The sequence below is a fragment of the Rana temporaria genome, chromosome 2, assembly GCF_905171775.1.
Source record: "Rana temporaria chromosome 2, aRanTem1.1, whole genome shotgun sequence".
NCBI classification, from domain to species: domain Eukaryota; kingdom Metazoa; phylum Chordata; class Amphibia; order Anura; family Ranidae; genus Rana; species Rana temporaria.
Window position 1 is genome coordinate 211,517,224 of NC_053490.1, and position 10,953 is coordinate 211,528,176.

Sequence of the window (10,953 nt, forward strand, 5' to 3'; positions counted from 1 at the left end):
TACCGGTAAGAGAGTGCAATAAGGTTCAAATCCTTAACCCTTTAGAACTTCAAGTATTCATATACATTATGTAAACCTCCACAATAAGGTTTTTATCAAAATAGATTTGTTAATTACGGTCTTATCTTCTAAAAGTCTCTGGCTTGCTCTTACTCAGCAATGTTTCCTCAAACATCCTGGGAAATGCCAACAACGGCTTTAACTGAAAGGTCACCTGACCAGGTAGGTATAAATCAAAAATAAAAAAAAAATTAAATAAAATCAGATTTTTTTATTTCGATACGATTTTTTTGATTACAAAAAAGAATTTTTTGATTTTTATCAAAATGTATTTAAAAAAAATGCTTTAGGAGTAAAAGTCTATGTAAGGATAGTTTTCTATTTAAGATACATTAATAATTTAGCTTATTCAGTATTAAATGGAGCCGTTATGTAGCATGAGGCTGTATATTCTGCAATATTTACATTTTCGGTAAACTCATTCAATGAATCCAAGCTCTGCAAGCTGAGACAACATGCACTGCATTGATGCATTCACACAATGTCACATTAACCATGAGATAACAAAGATCAGGAATATTCCCTTATTTCATTGTTTTGCAAATCTATGTACACTACAAACTGAATCGGTTCTGATATCGCCATTTTACTAACCTTACAGCTTATTATTCTAAATGGGAAACCTTCATTTTGTTTGCAAATGTTAAAGATTCTAACTACCAGCAAGAATAAGTCCTTACATTTAAAGAGCACCTGTCATTTCAGATCCATCATGGCAGCGCCCGTTAGCGGGCATCCACTCAATGTCCCTCACCTTGTTGTGTCACTGCAGTATTACCAGCTGTCCCATATGCCACCAGTGAATGGGACTGTTGGCGAGTCAATAGCGGGTCAGAGGAGGAGCCGCTGCGGGCCAGAGATGACAGTTGCTCTTTAAAAAATAATGATTTAAATCGAGTGGCTTTAAATCAAGCCTTTATTACTAGTGATTTATATCAAATCCACCCTGCACTCGACCGATCTACTGCATTCTAAAATAAAAAAAGGGGAAAGAAAAATGGAGTAAATACAATCGTTATATGCATATTTTATTCCCTGCTAAACCAGACGAGATTCGATCTATCTATCTATCTATGGCCGGCTTTAGTCATAGCTATGTTTACTTCTGCATTCTTTGCGGCCTCATTGTGAGAGCAGAATTATCTGTCCATCCTCCTTTTTCAGGATGGCCTACATATCATAAAAGCCAGCCATAGAAGGATCTAAAGAATTTCCATCCATCTTTGGGCAGGCGGCTTGTACTGAAGTTGATCTATCGATTAACCTCAGTACAACCAGCCTGTCTGTTTTTTTTCCATTGGATCACTGCCAGCAGCCAGCAGCAAACCTTGTATTCTGATGGCTAGGAAACCTCCCACTGTCAGAATACAATAGCATAACAGCAGGGATTCCACCATCAACACCAACTGTGCTGATGGGGGAAATTGAGCAATTTAATCTTATCTTCGTCCCATTGTTAAAAGAAAAAATTGCATAATGTATGGCTTGCCAAAGGATTCAGTGGGGTCGATTTACTAAAGGCAAATAGACTGTGAACTTTGCAAGAGCAGTTGCATTTACTTTACACATAGCTTAGTAAATGTGGTGAAATGTGACTTTGTAAATAATACCCAATTGGGTGCAAGGAAAAAAAAAAAACACACAGCAATTTTACTTGCACATGAGGATGATGGAAATCTGTAGAACTTCACCACACTCATTAAGCTCTGGGAAAATGAGTGCATCTCCACTTGCAAAGTGGACAGTCTTTTTGCCTTTTCTAAAAAATAAATAAAAAAAACTGTGTAGGATACACAAACCTTGTGCTAAGAGGCTTGTAATTCCTATAACCATGGTCTCAGGCTAGGTTCACATTCATGCAGGTTGTGGTCCATCGTTTTTTTGGCACATTTTGCACTGTGTTTTAGAACGCGCATTTTTATTGTGTTCTGCTGGTTTTTCTGGCCAATAGGAAAGTATTACAGTTCTGTTCATGGAGTGTGACTTTACACTCTCTGGCACTCCAGTAGCATCAAAGTAGTGCAGAAACCTTAATGTCTCCAAAGTAGCATTTAAGGGTTTTGCCCCTTTCACACTTGTGCGACTTCAAAGTCCCGCGATTTCGCCACGATTCGCGGCCACAATTTCAATGAATGCCTGTGTAAGTGGCATCAAAATCGAAACAAAATAGTGCACGGACTACTTTGAAGTAGGCACAACTTAAAGTCGTGCCAGTATGAATGGTAGTCGATGAAAATCATGGAGAATGACTTGTCATACGATTTTGCCGTCCAAAATCGTGGGACAAGTTGTGAAAGGGGACTTAGACTTTGATGTGATTTTATACTCTTGGGCACAAAAGTAACATCAAAATAGTGCAGGAACCCTTATGTGTCCAAAGTAGCATTTAGGGTTAAGCGTTAGTGTTAAGGCCAAGGGTTAGGGTTAAATGTTAGTGTTAGATCACTGCTAACCCTAATGGTTAATGCTAACCCTAACATTTAGTGTTAGAATTAACATTAACCATTAAAGAGGTTGTAAACCTCCATTTTAAAGTTGTGCCTATAATAACCGTTTTAGGTGATATTTACTATGTACTGCACCAATGATGTCATCGGCGCATGCGCTGTGAAGAAACAGCCCTCCGTGCCGTTTCTTCACCAGCGATTGCCGTGACTGGCGGCTCCCGTGTGCATGTGCGGGAGTGACGTCGCGCGACTCCATCCAGTCACAGAGCCGGAGTCCGTGGCCTTGGAAGGAAAAGGGGCGAACATGGATGCGGTCTCCAGTGGGGACAGCATAGGCTTTATTTACCGGTAAGTGTCACATAATATGCTCGCAAGTGATGCATACTAGCACATTATGCTTTTACTTTGCTTCCACGCATACGTCAAATCACTTCGATGCATGCAAGGGCTTTCGGCCGAGCGGACATGTCCGGCAAGTCGTACAGACGACTGAACATGTCCGACGGATAGGCTTCCAGCAGACATGTTTCTTAGCATGCTAAGAAACATTCGTCCGCTGGAAACCTGTCCGATCCGCGGACCAGTTTCAGCAGACATGTTCGGTCGTGTGTACGAGGCCTAACGCACAAAACACAATCTGCTGTGAGAAAAAAATCCCCAGCTCAGAACGCACAGATGTGAACTAGATCCATATAGAAAACCACATTAAAAAGAGGAAGTAAACCCACCTTTTTTTTATTTATTTTGAGAATACCACCTGCAAGACAAAGGCATAATGAGCTAGTATGCATAGCATACTAGCTCATTATGTAATACTCACCTCCGATCGAAGCCCCCGCAGCCATCCTCGTACACCGCTTGGGTGGCCGACATCTCTCCCGGGGGGTTACTTGAGGCTGTCGCTGTGATTGGCTGCAGCCGGCAGTCACGGCAGGGGCTCCTTTAAGAACGGCACGATCGCTGTTGCTAAAGTGCGCCTGCGCCGTTGTCTAAGGCGCATTCGCGTTAGACATCAGAGCCCATCATTTCTGTAAATATCTCCTAAACCTTGGAGGTTTAAGAGAAATTTCAAGCACCTACAGGTAAGCCTTAGGCCCCTTTCAGACGTCCGCTCCGCCTGTCCGTTATTACAAGTCCGTTAACGGACTTGTAATACATCCCTATGGGATGGCGTCCGTTAGCGGATGGAGCATCCGCTAGCGTCCGTCAGGATCCGGTTTTCGGACGGAAGAAAACACTATTTTTCTTCCGTCCGGCGGAACGGAACTGATGCAGACGGACAGACGGTCCGTCTGCATCCGGTTCCCCATAGGGCAGAGCGCAGCTGAGACAGGGCGGTCCCTGCACTGTGTGCGGGGACCGCCCTATCCGCCGACAGCTGAGCGGGGATCCCCGCTGAGCCGACGGAGACACACGGAGCGGACCCAGAAACGGTCCGCTCCGTGTGAAAGAGCCCCTAGGCTCCATTCACACCTAGGCGTATTTACGCCCGACGCTCGATATGCTGGAGGGGAGAAATACCATTGCCCTCTATGGAGATGGTTCACATCTCCACGCCCAACGCCGAAAGCCTGAAGCTCAAAACAAGTCCCGGACCCTTTTTTTCAGGCGGCTTTGGTGTTCGGCATAGGAGATGTGGACCTGGGGGTTAAAATCGCGGTGTTTTGTCGCCGCAAATCGCGATACAAAACGCTGCAATTCCGCGATTAGGTCTAAATACAGCCTTAATCTAGGCTTACCTGTAGGTTAAAGTGATTGTAAAGGATTTACAACCAATTTAAATGGACTGTAGTGTGTTTCTGCAAGGGTCTTTCCTGGTCTTACTGGGATATTTCAGAATCTTTATTGTCAAACTGACATTGACACAGAAATGCCGGGTGGATGCAATTGACATGCTTGTGCAAAAATCAATAACAGATTGCAAAAAAAAAAAAAACGTTGTAAACGGGAGAGACGCCACAGCAGATGGAGGGTATTACCAAATAAATAATAAAGTGTGACAAATGGCTGTGGAGGACTCTAATCTTCTCACAGTGAAGGGTCGGAGCCATGCAGCTGTCAACAAACCAGAGCACTACAAAGCCTCTGAGAGCCGGATGATGACTCCTAATATACCCGAGTGTGAATGTGTGTAGTGACATCCCCCATGTGATGTGACACAATGGGAGGGGGGTGCTGTATACTATCCATGCACACCTTAGAGAAAACACAAAGGGATTAAGAGCTAAACTGAAAACAGCCAGTATAAATCCAGGAGGTCTGACAGATGCAGCAACAAAGAACGAAACAAATCAAGGTTTATTACCGTTTCAAAATGCAGAGCTTACACACAGTAAATTACTGGGGAGGGGGGATCATAAATCAATGTAAAGAAATGTCATTGTGAAAACACTGCAGTAAGGGAAGTGGGAGAATAACATGGAAAGCCCATAAAGATCAGACGGTGTAGATGAGGGTTGTGCTCCAAGGGGCCAGCTGTCAGGAGGCCGCCCTGTGCCGAGTCCGTGCGGTGCATGCCGATGTCAGGCCTGGCTGGGCGCTCAGCGGCACTTGTCATTGTTTTTAGCCCTGCAGCAGGCTGAGTGGGCGGAGCCGGGGGAGGATAAGAGGGTGGGTGTACCCCCCTGGCCGTGGTGTCTCCTCAGTAATACAACACTCCCTGAGAGGGAGCGGGTCATCCCAGGCCACCTCCTGCAGTATAACGCTAAGCAGACGTGCTCCTCCGCTCTGCAGCATCATGTGCGCCTCTACCTACCGCCCCGCACTCCCCTTCCCCTCACACCGTACACCGCGGGACTGCGTGTCTGTGACACGTCGGTCAGTGCGCTCACCTTCCTCCCGGTGTGTGCCCAGCATTCCCGGAGTGACAGCAGCTATCACGGTGTGCCGGCCGGGGTCATGGAGGAGAGAGCCCGCCGTCGTCCCTTCTATGCGGCAGTGTCCCCAGCGGCCGGTCCCGGGAGGTGTGTGTCCCCCTTCAGGCAGCGCTTCCTGTGTGTCACTGTCTCTCCCGCCTTCTGTCTGCACCTCCTACCAGGCCCTGCCTGCTCTCCCTCCCAGCGATGTTCTTATTCAACCAGCTTTATTCCGACTCCGCACAACGAACACACGCTCTCTCTTCCAGACTATGCTACATCTAAAGCAAGCATGTTTAACCTGTGGCCCTCCAGCTGTTCTAAGAGGCATTGCAAGGCTACAAGCATGACTCCCAAAGGCAGGGGCATGATGGGACTTGTAGTTCCTGAACAACTGGAGGGTCATAGTTTGAAGACCCATGATCTAAAGCCTGGTACACACTCTAAAAAAAGTCAGGCCAACTATTGGCCAGTGTTCTGTCAAACTAGCCAATTCATCAAGATCTCCAATTTACGTCACTCCTGTAAACCGTCAGTAATTGGAGATTTCGATGACTTGCTGTTTGGACACAACACCAGCAGCCGTATACACTCCGGTACATGGTATTATGAGCTGATATTGTTTGTACTTGGAGTCTGCGTGAGACGTGAGTAATGAAAGTGGAAAGATAACCTGAGCAAGACCTGGAGTGTGCCAAAGGTCACGTGGTCAGTACGCCTAAAAGGGGGCATACCCAAACATGAAATGATAAAAGAAAAACAAAAAAATAAATAAAAGGGGTCGGGAGGGTGGGGAACCAACGAAGGTTCCGCCGTGGGAGTAAGGAGGAGGGCGGGTTTAAATACCCCTGACTCCTCCTACAAACTCAGGCCAACCTACGGCTGGCCTTCCCATTTGTACTCGGAGTCTCTGCGTGAGATGTGAGTAATGAACGTGGAAAGATAACCTGAGCAAGACCTGGAGTGTGCCAAAGGTCACGTGGTCAGTACGCCTAAAAGGGGCCAAAAAAGAGGACACTAGGGTAAGTAGAAAATAGATTTATTAGCAGTGAAATGAACATCAATCAGTCAGATGCATGAAGGCACGAGCCATCTCAACCTCAGGATCCGGAATATACCTGGCGTAACAAGCTGAATTCCACCTCCCCAACTTCCAGATGACATGGGCCAGGATACCTTGGCGGGATGCCGCAGAGGCCGCCCCTATCCTAAATGAGTGACCCGACAGGCTTGCCGTGTTCAAACCCAAGTTAGACCACAATGTGCGGCAGTGTTTGGAAAACTGTGCCACCGTGAGGGGAGCCACCGGGAAAGGGAGCAAGGCACTGTCCCAAGGTTTGTCGCCGATCAGCGCCATAAGCTGATCCAACACCACCATGGGGCACCATGTCCCGCCGGTCTTGAAATACAACACATCTGTGCCAGCCCCAAATTTCTGCGTCTTGCAAGCTGACAGATGTAAATTGTAATGATACGGATGTCTGACCAGCTGGCCGACCGTGAGTATCCGGGAACCAGGGCCGGAACGGGAAAACTCACCTGGCCTAAGGAATCCGTAAAAGGCTAGGTAAATGGCCGCTCTGAGAACCACACTGAGGAGCTTCCCGAAAGGCAGCCCATCCAGCAAACCAGACATACTTCGGAAGATATGCCCTATGACTGGGAGACGGCAAATGGTAGCTGGAGGACAACTCCTTCGGATGCCCCTCAACGCAACCTTGATGACATGGGCAGAAAAAATGGAAGGCCGATTTGGATCCTGCAAGGACAGATGGTGCTGAACCCCAGCGAGATATGTTCTGATGGTGTCATGAGACAACCTCAGTTGAGTATGGCAGTGTACGACAAAAGCCAACAAATAGCGCACATTAAGGCCGTTATGACATGGGTGCTGGGACTGAAAAACCTGAAAGGATTTCCAGGCCGTGGTGTAAGCCTTCTTGGTATTGCTTGCCAATGACGCACCAACTAAGACTGCCGCATCACGCAAAAGGGATTCAATCCAGCAACAGAAGAGAAGCCCGCGGGGATGGTGTGGCCCATGGGTCGGCATGCGGGACCTGCAGGAAGAATGACGGAAAATTGAGCCGTGATAGAGCATCAGCCGCAACATTGTCCACCCCACTGATGAACTTGCATTGGAAATGAAAATGATGTTGCAGGGACAACCAAATTAACCTACGTACAAACGACATGATGATCAAGGACCGTGACCTACCCTTGGTGATAATCTCCAGGGCCGCCTGGTTGTCCATGGAGAAAATCACTGTCTGCCCTGACCATGAACTGCCCCAAACCCAAGCCGCAGCCACTATGGGGAAAATCTCAAACAAGGCAGATGACTCTGTGAACCCTGGGATAGCCAAAATGTCCTCCGGCCAAGGCCCTGCCAACCAATGAGTGGCAAAAATGGCAGCATAACCCACCGTGGCTGGGGAGAGGAACAGGACTCCCCAGGAATGAACATGGCGATCCCATTCCAACACCAGAGGAACTTGTCCCACATGCGAAGGTCCGCCAACGCCGCAGTGTCCAGCTTGATTTGCGAGTCCAAATCCGGGGCTAACGGTAACAAGGCTAACAACCTGGAAATGAAGAATCTTCCCTGCGGGATGATACGCATGGCAAAATCCAACATGCCCAGGAGAGACAACAACTCCACCCTGGTACAGACCCGAGAGAAACTGTGAAGGAATGAATGCACTCACTCATCCTGGTGAGTTTGTCAGCCGGGAGCCTGGCCTGCATGGCTTCGGTGTCCAAAATGACCCCCAAAAAAGTGAGAGTCAACGCCGGGCCCTCCAGCTTCTTGGTTGCCAGTGTACAAAAAGAAAAAGTGCAGCGCTAAATAATATATGATATGAAAGCATATATGTGCGGTGTTATAGTACAACACGAGTGCTCACAATCAAGTGAAAAATAATTGAATCAAAATGGGTAATAGTATATAAATATCAAAAGATATGTAATACCAATGAGTGCTACACGGGTGTTCTCACTGTAGTGAGCCAAATTCGTGGAGGAAAAAGACCTATGTGTGAGCATTCATGGAGATAAATGACACAAATATTGAATGTAAAATGTCAAGAACAGCCACAAAAAAAAAATATATATATATAATAAAACAAAAGTCCAATGTTAGTACAAAATATTAGTCCTGGTACGGTGAATCCAAAGTGAGAAACTAATGGCCCACATTGAAGTAGACTGAACTATAACAGGTGAAGAAAGTCTTCTCAGAGTGGAAGACTTATATAATATCCGTTGCGTACTCCACTTAGTGGTTAGGGCAGAAAATGGTGACAATGCCAAGGTATCACTCTCGGGATCAATTGAAACATCCAACAGGCAAATAAAACAAGATGGATACCCTTACCGAAAGCAGTGGACACCCTCGTCAGCGACGGGGTGTCGATCAGGCGTGCACAAACTCCTTGGGGCGATGATGATGTTGAAACAGCTGATGGAACCGCAAACAATCACCTTCAGAAGCCGGATGTATCCAATGCAAGGTCAATCCTTAAAGGAATCCTCATGGATGGAGGCAAGTGGGCATGTTTGATCATAAAAACATGAAAATGAAGAAAAAACAGCTCCACATGGTGTGGTTAATTCCAATAAAACGAGCCTTTGTTAGGCATAGATAAAAACAGTAAAAAACAAACAAAAACAAATAAGTAAAAAGTATGAGTCCTTGGAAGGACCAATACAGGTGATCACAAATGTAAGAAAGATTGCAGCATGGTAGGCAGGTAGCGTATAGGCTATGTACCCGACATGTTTCGAGCTGAGAGCTCTTCAACTGTTGTAGTTCAGTCTACTTCAATGTGGGCCATTAGTTTCTCACTTTGGATTCACCGTACCAGGACTAATATTTTGTACTAACATTGGACTTTTGTTTTATTATATATATATATATATTTTTTTTTTGTGGCTGTTCTTGACATTTTACATTCAATATTTGTGTCATTTATCTCCATGAATGCTCACACATAGGTCTTTTTCCTCCACGAATTTGACTCACTACAGTGAGAACACCCGTGTGGCACTCATTGGTATTACATATCTTTTATATACTATTACCCATTTTGATTCAATTATTTTTCACTTGATTGTGAGCACTCGTGTTGTACTATAACACCGCACATATATGCTTTCATATCATATATTATTTAGCGCTGCACTTTTGTTCTGCACAATGTTGTTCTATTGTTGGTATCAGCTGCTATACCATACATTGATTCTTTCACGCGATCAGCGCAATTTTTTCCCATATATTTTCTTGGTTGCCAGTGGCACATTGAGCGCTGAAAAAACAGCCAGCAACTTCTGCAAATCCATGGGGACTCGCTGGGGACTCTCAATAAGGAGGAAGTCATCTAGGTAGTGAATGACCGCATGACATGAGTGCTTGTGCAAAAACATCAAATAACCATGGACTACTCTTGGACCCGAAGGTGAGTCTGGTGGCAAAATAGTACAAATCTCTCCACTTTATCCCGTGCCACTGCCAAAATGACGGCGTGATTGGGAGGAGTTTGAAAGCGTCAGCTATGTCCGCTTTGGACAGCCAAGCCCCCTGCCCTACCTTGATGATCTGTTGGATAGCCTGATCTATGGATGCATATTTTAAGGAAAACTTTTCAGATGGGATCAATGAATTGAGGCTAGGCACAGCGGAGCAATGAGGGGCGGACAAGTCATAAATTAATCTTAATTTATTGGAGAACTTCCCCTTGACCAGACCCAAAGGATTGACCCTCCAGAACTGAAATGGAGACACCGAAAAAGGACCAATGATGAACCCCTTGTCGAGTTCAGACTGGAGTAACACGTCCACCGCCCCCATGTCCCCACCACAAGACCTGAGATTGGAACTTTCGAAGGTCTCTAACGGCAACGTGATGAACTTGGTGTGGAAGCCCCATGTGAAACCTTCTACCAAAAAGGGACCTAACTCAGTTTACAGGTGGGAGGACAAGCAGTCCTGCAGAAACCCGACATTGATGCGGCTCAGTCAGCTGTTCTTGCTCTGTCTGAGCGAACAGGAAGACTTGGGATGGGCCCTGAAACAGCCTGAGCAGATGTGCAGCAAACGGCACTGACTATAATTGCAGACCCCGTGATTAAAGTTATTGCAAATAGGTGATCTCCCCAGATACTGAATGGGCCGACCCAACTTGTCTACAGTAGCTGCCTGAGTAGGTGCTGGTAACGACCCAGGGAAAGCTCTAGAAGTGCCTGGAAGAACCGGAGATTCCGTGTTGGGGCACCAATAAGCCATGTGTGATGATGAGTCAGGTGGGGGGGGGTCGGCCAGGTGGGGGGATGAGCCAGGTGGGGGGGTGAGCCAGGTGGGAGGATAATTCAGGAGGTGGGGGATGAGCCAGGTGGGGGGGATGAGCCAGGTGGGAGGATAAGTCAGGTGGTGGGGGATGAGCCGGGTGGGAGGATAAGTCAGGTGGATGGATGAGCCAGGTGGGGGGGATGAGCCAGGTGGGAGGATAAGTCAGGTGGGGGGGATGAGCCAGGTGGGAGGATAAGTCAGGTGGATGGATGAGCCAGGTGGATGGATGAGCCAGGTGGGAGGA

At 46.6% G+C, this 10,953-nt stretch overlaps 1 protein-coding gene across 2 annotated transcripts in view; it reads right to left on the minus strand.

Moving 5' to 3' along the window:
* REV1 (REV1 DNA directed polymerase) overlaps window positions 1–5,560 on the minus strand; it is a 79,154-nt gene extending 73,594 nt beyond the window's left edge. Inside the window, exon 1 of one of the 2 annotated variants that reach the window (XM_040336364.1) lies at window positions 5,339–5,557. The gene's annotated coding sequence lies outside the window, so the exon portion shown is untranslated. Of the gene's footprint in view, window positions 1–5,338 lie in introns of both variants that reach the window. The other variant, XM_040336365.1, reaches the window with a different exon arrangement.
* Window positions 5,561–10,953: the final 5,393 nt, after the last annotated feature.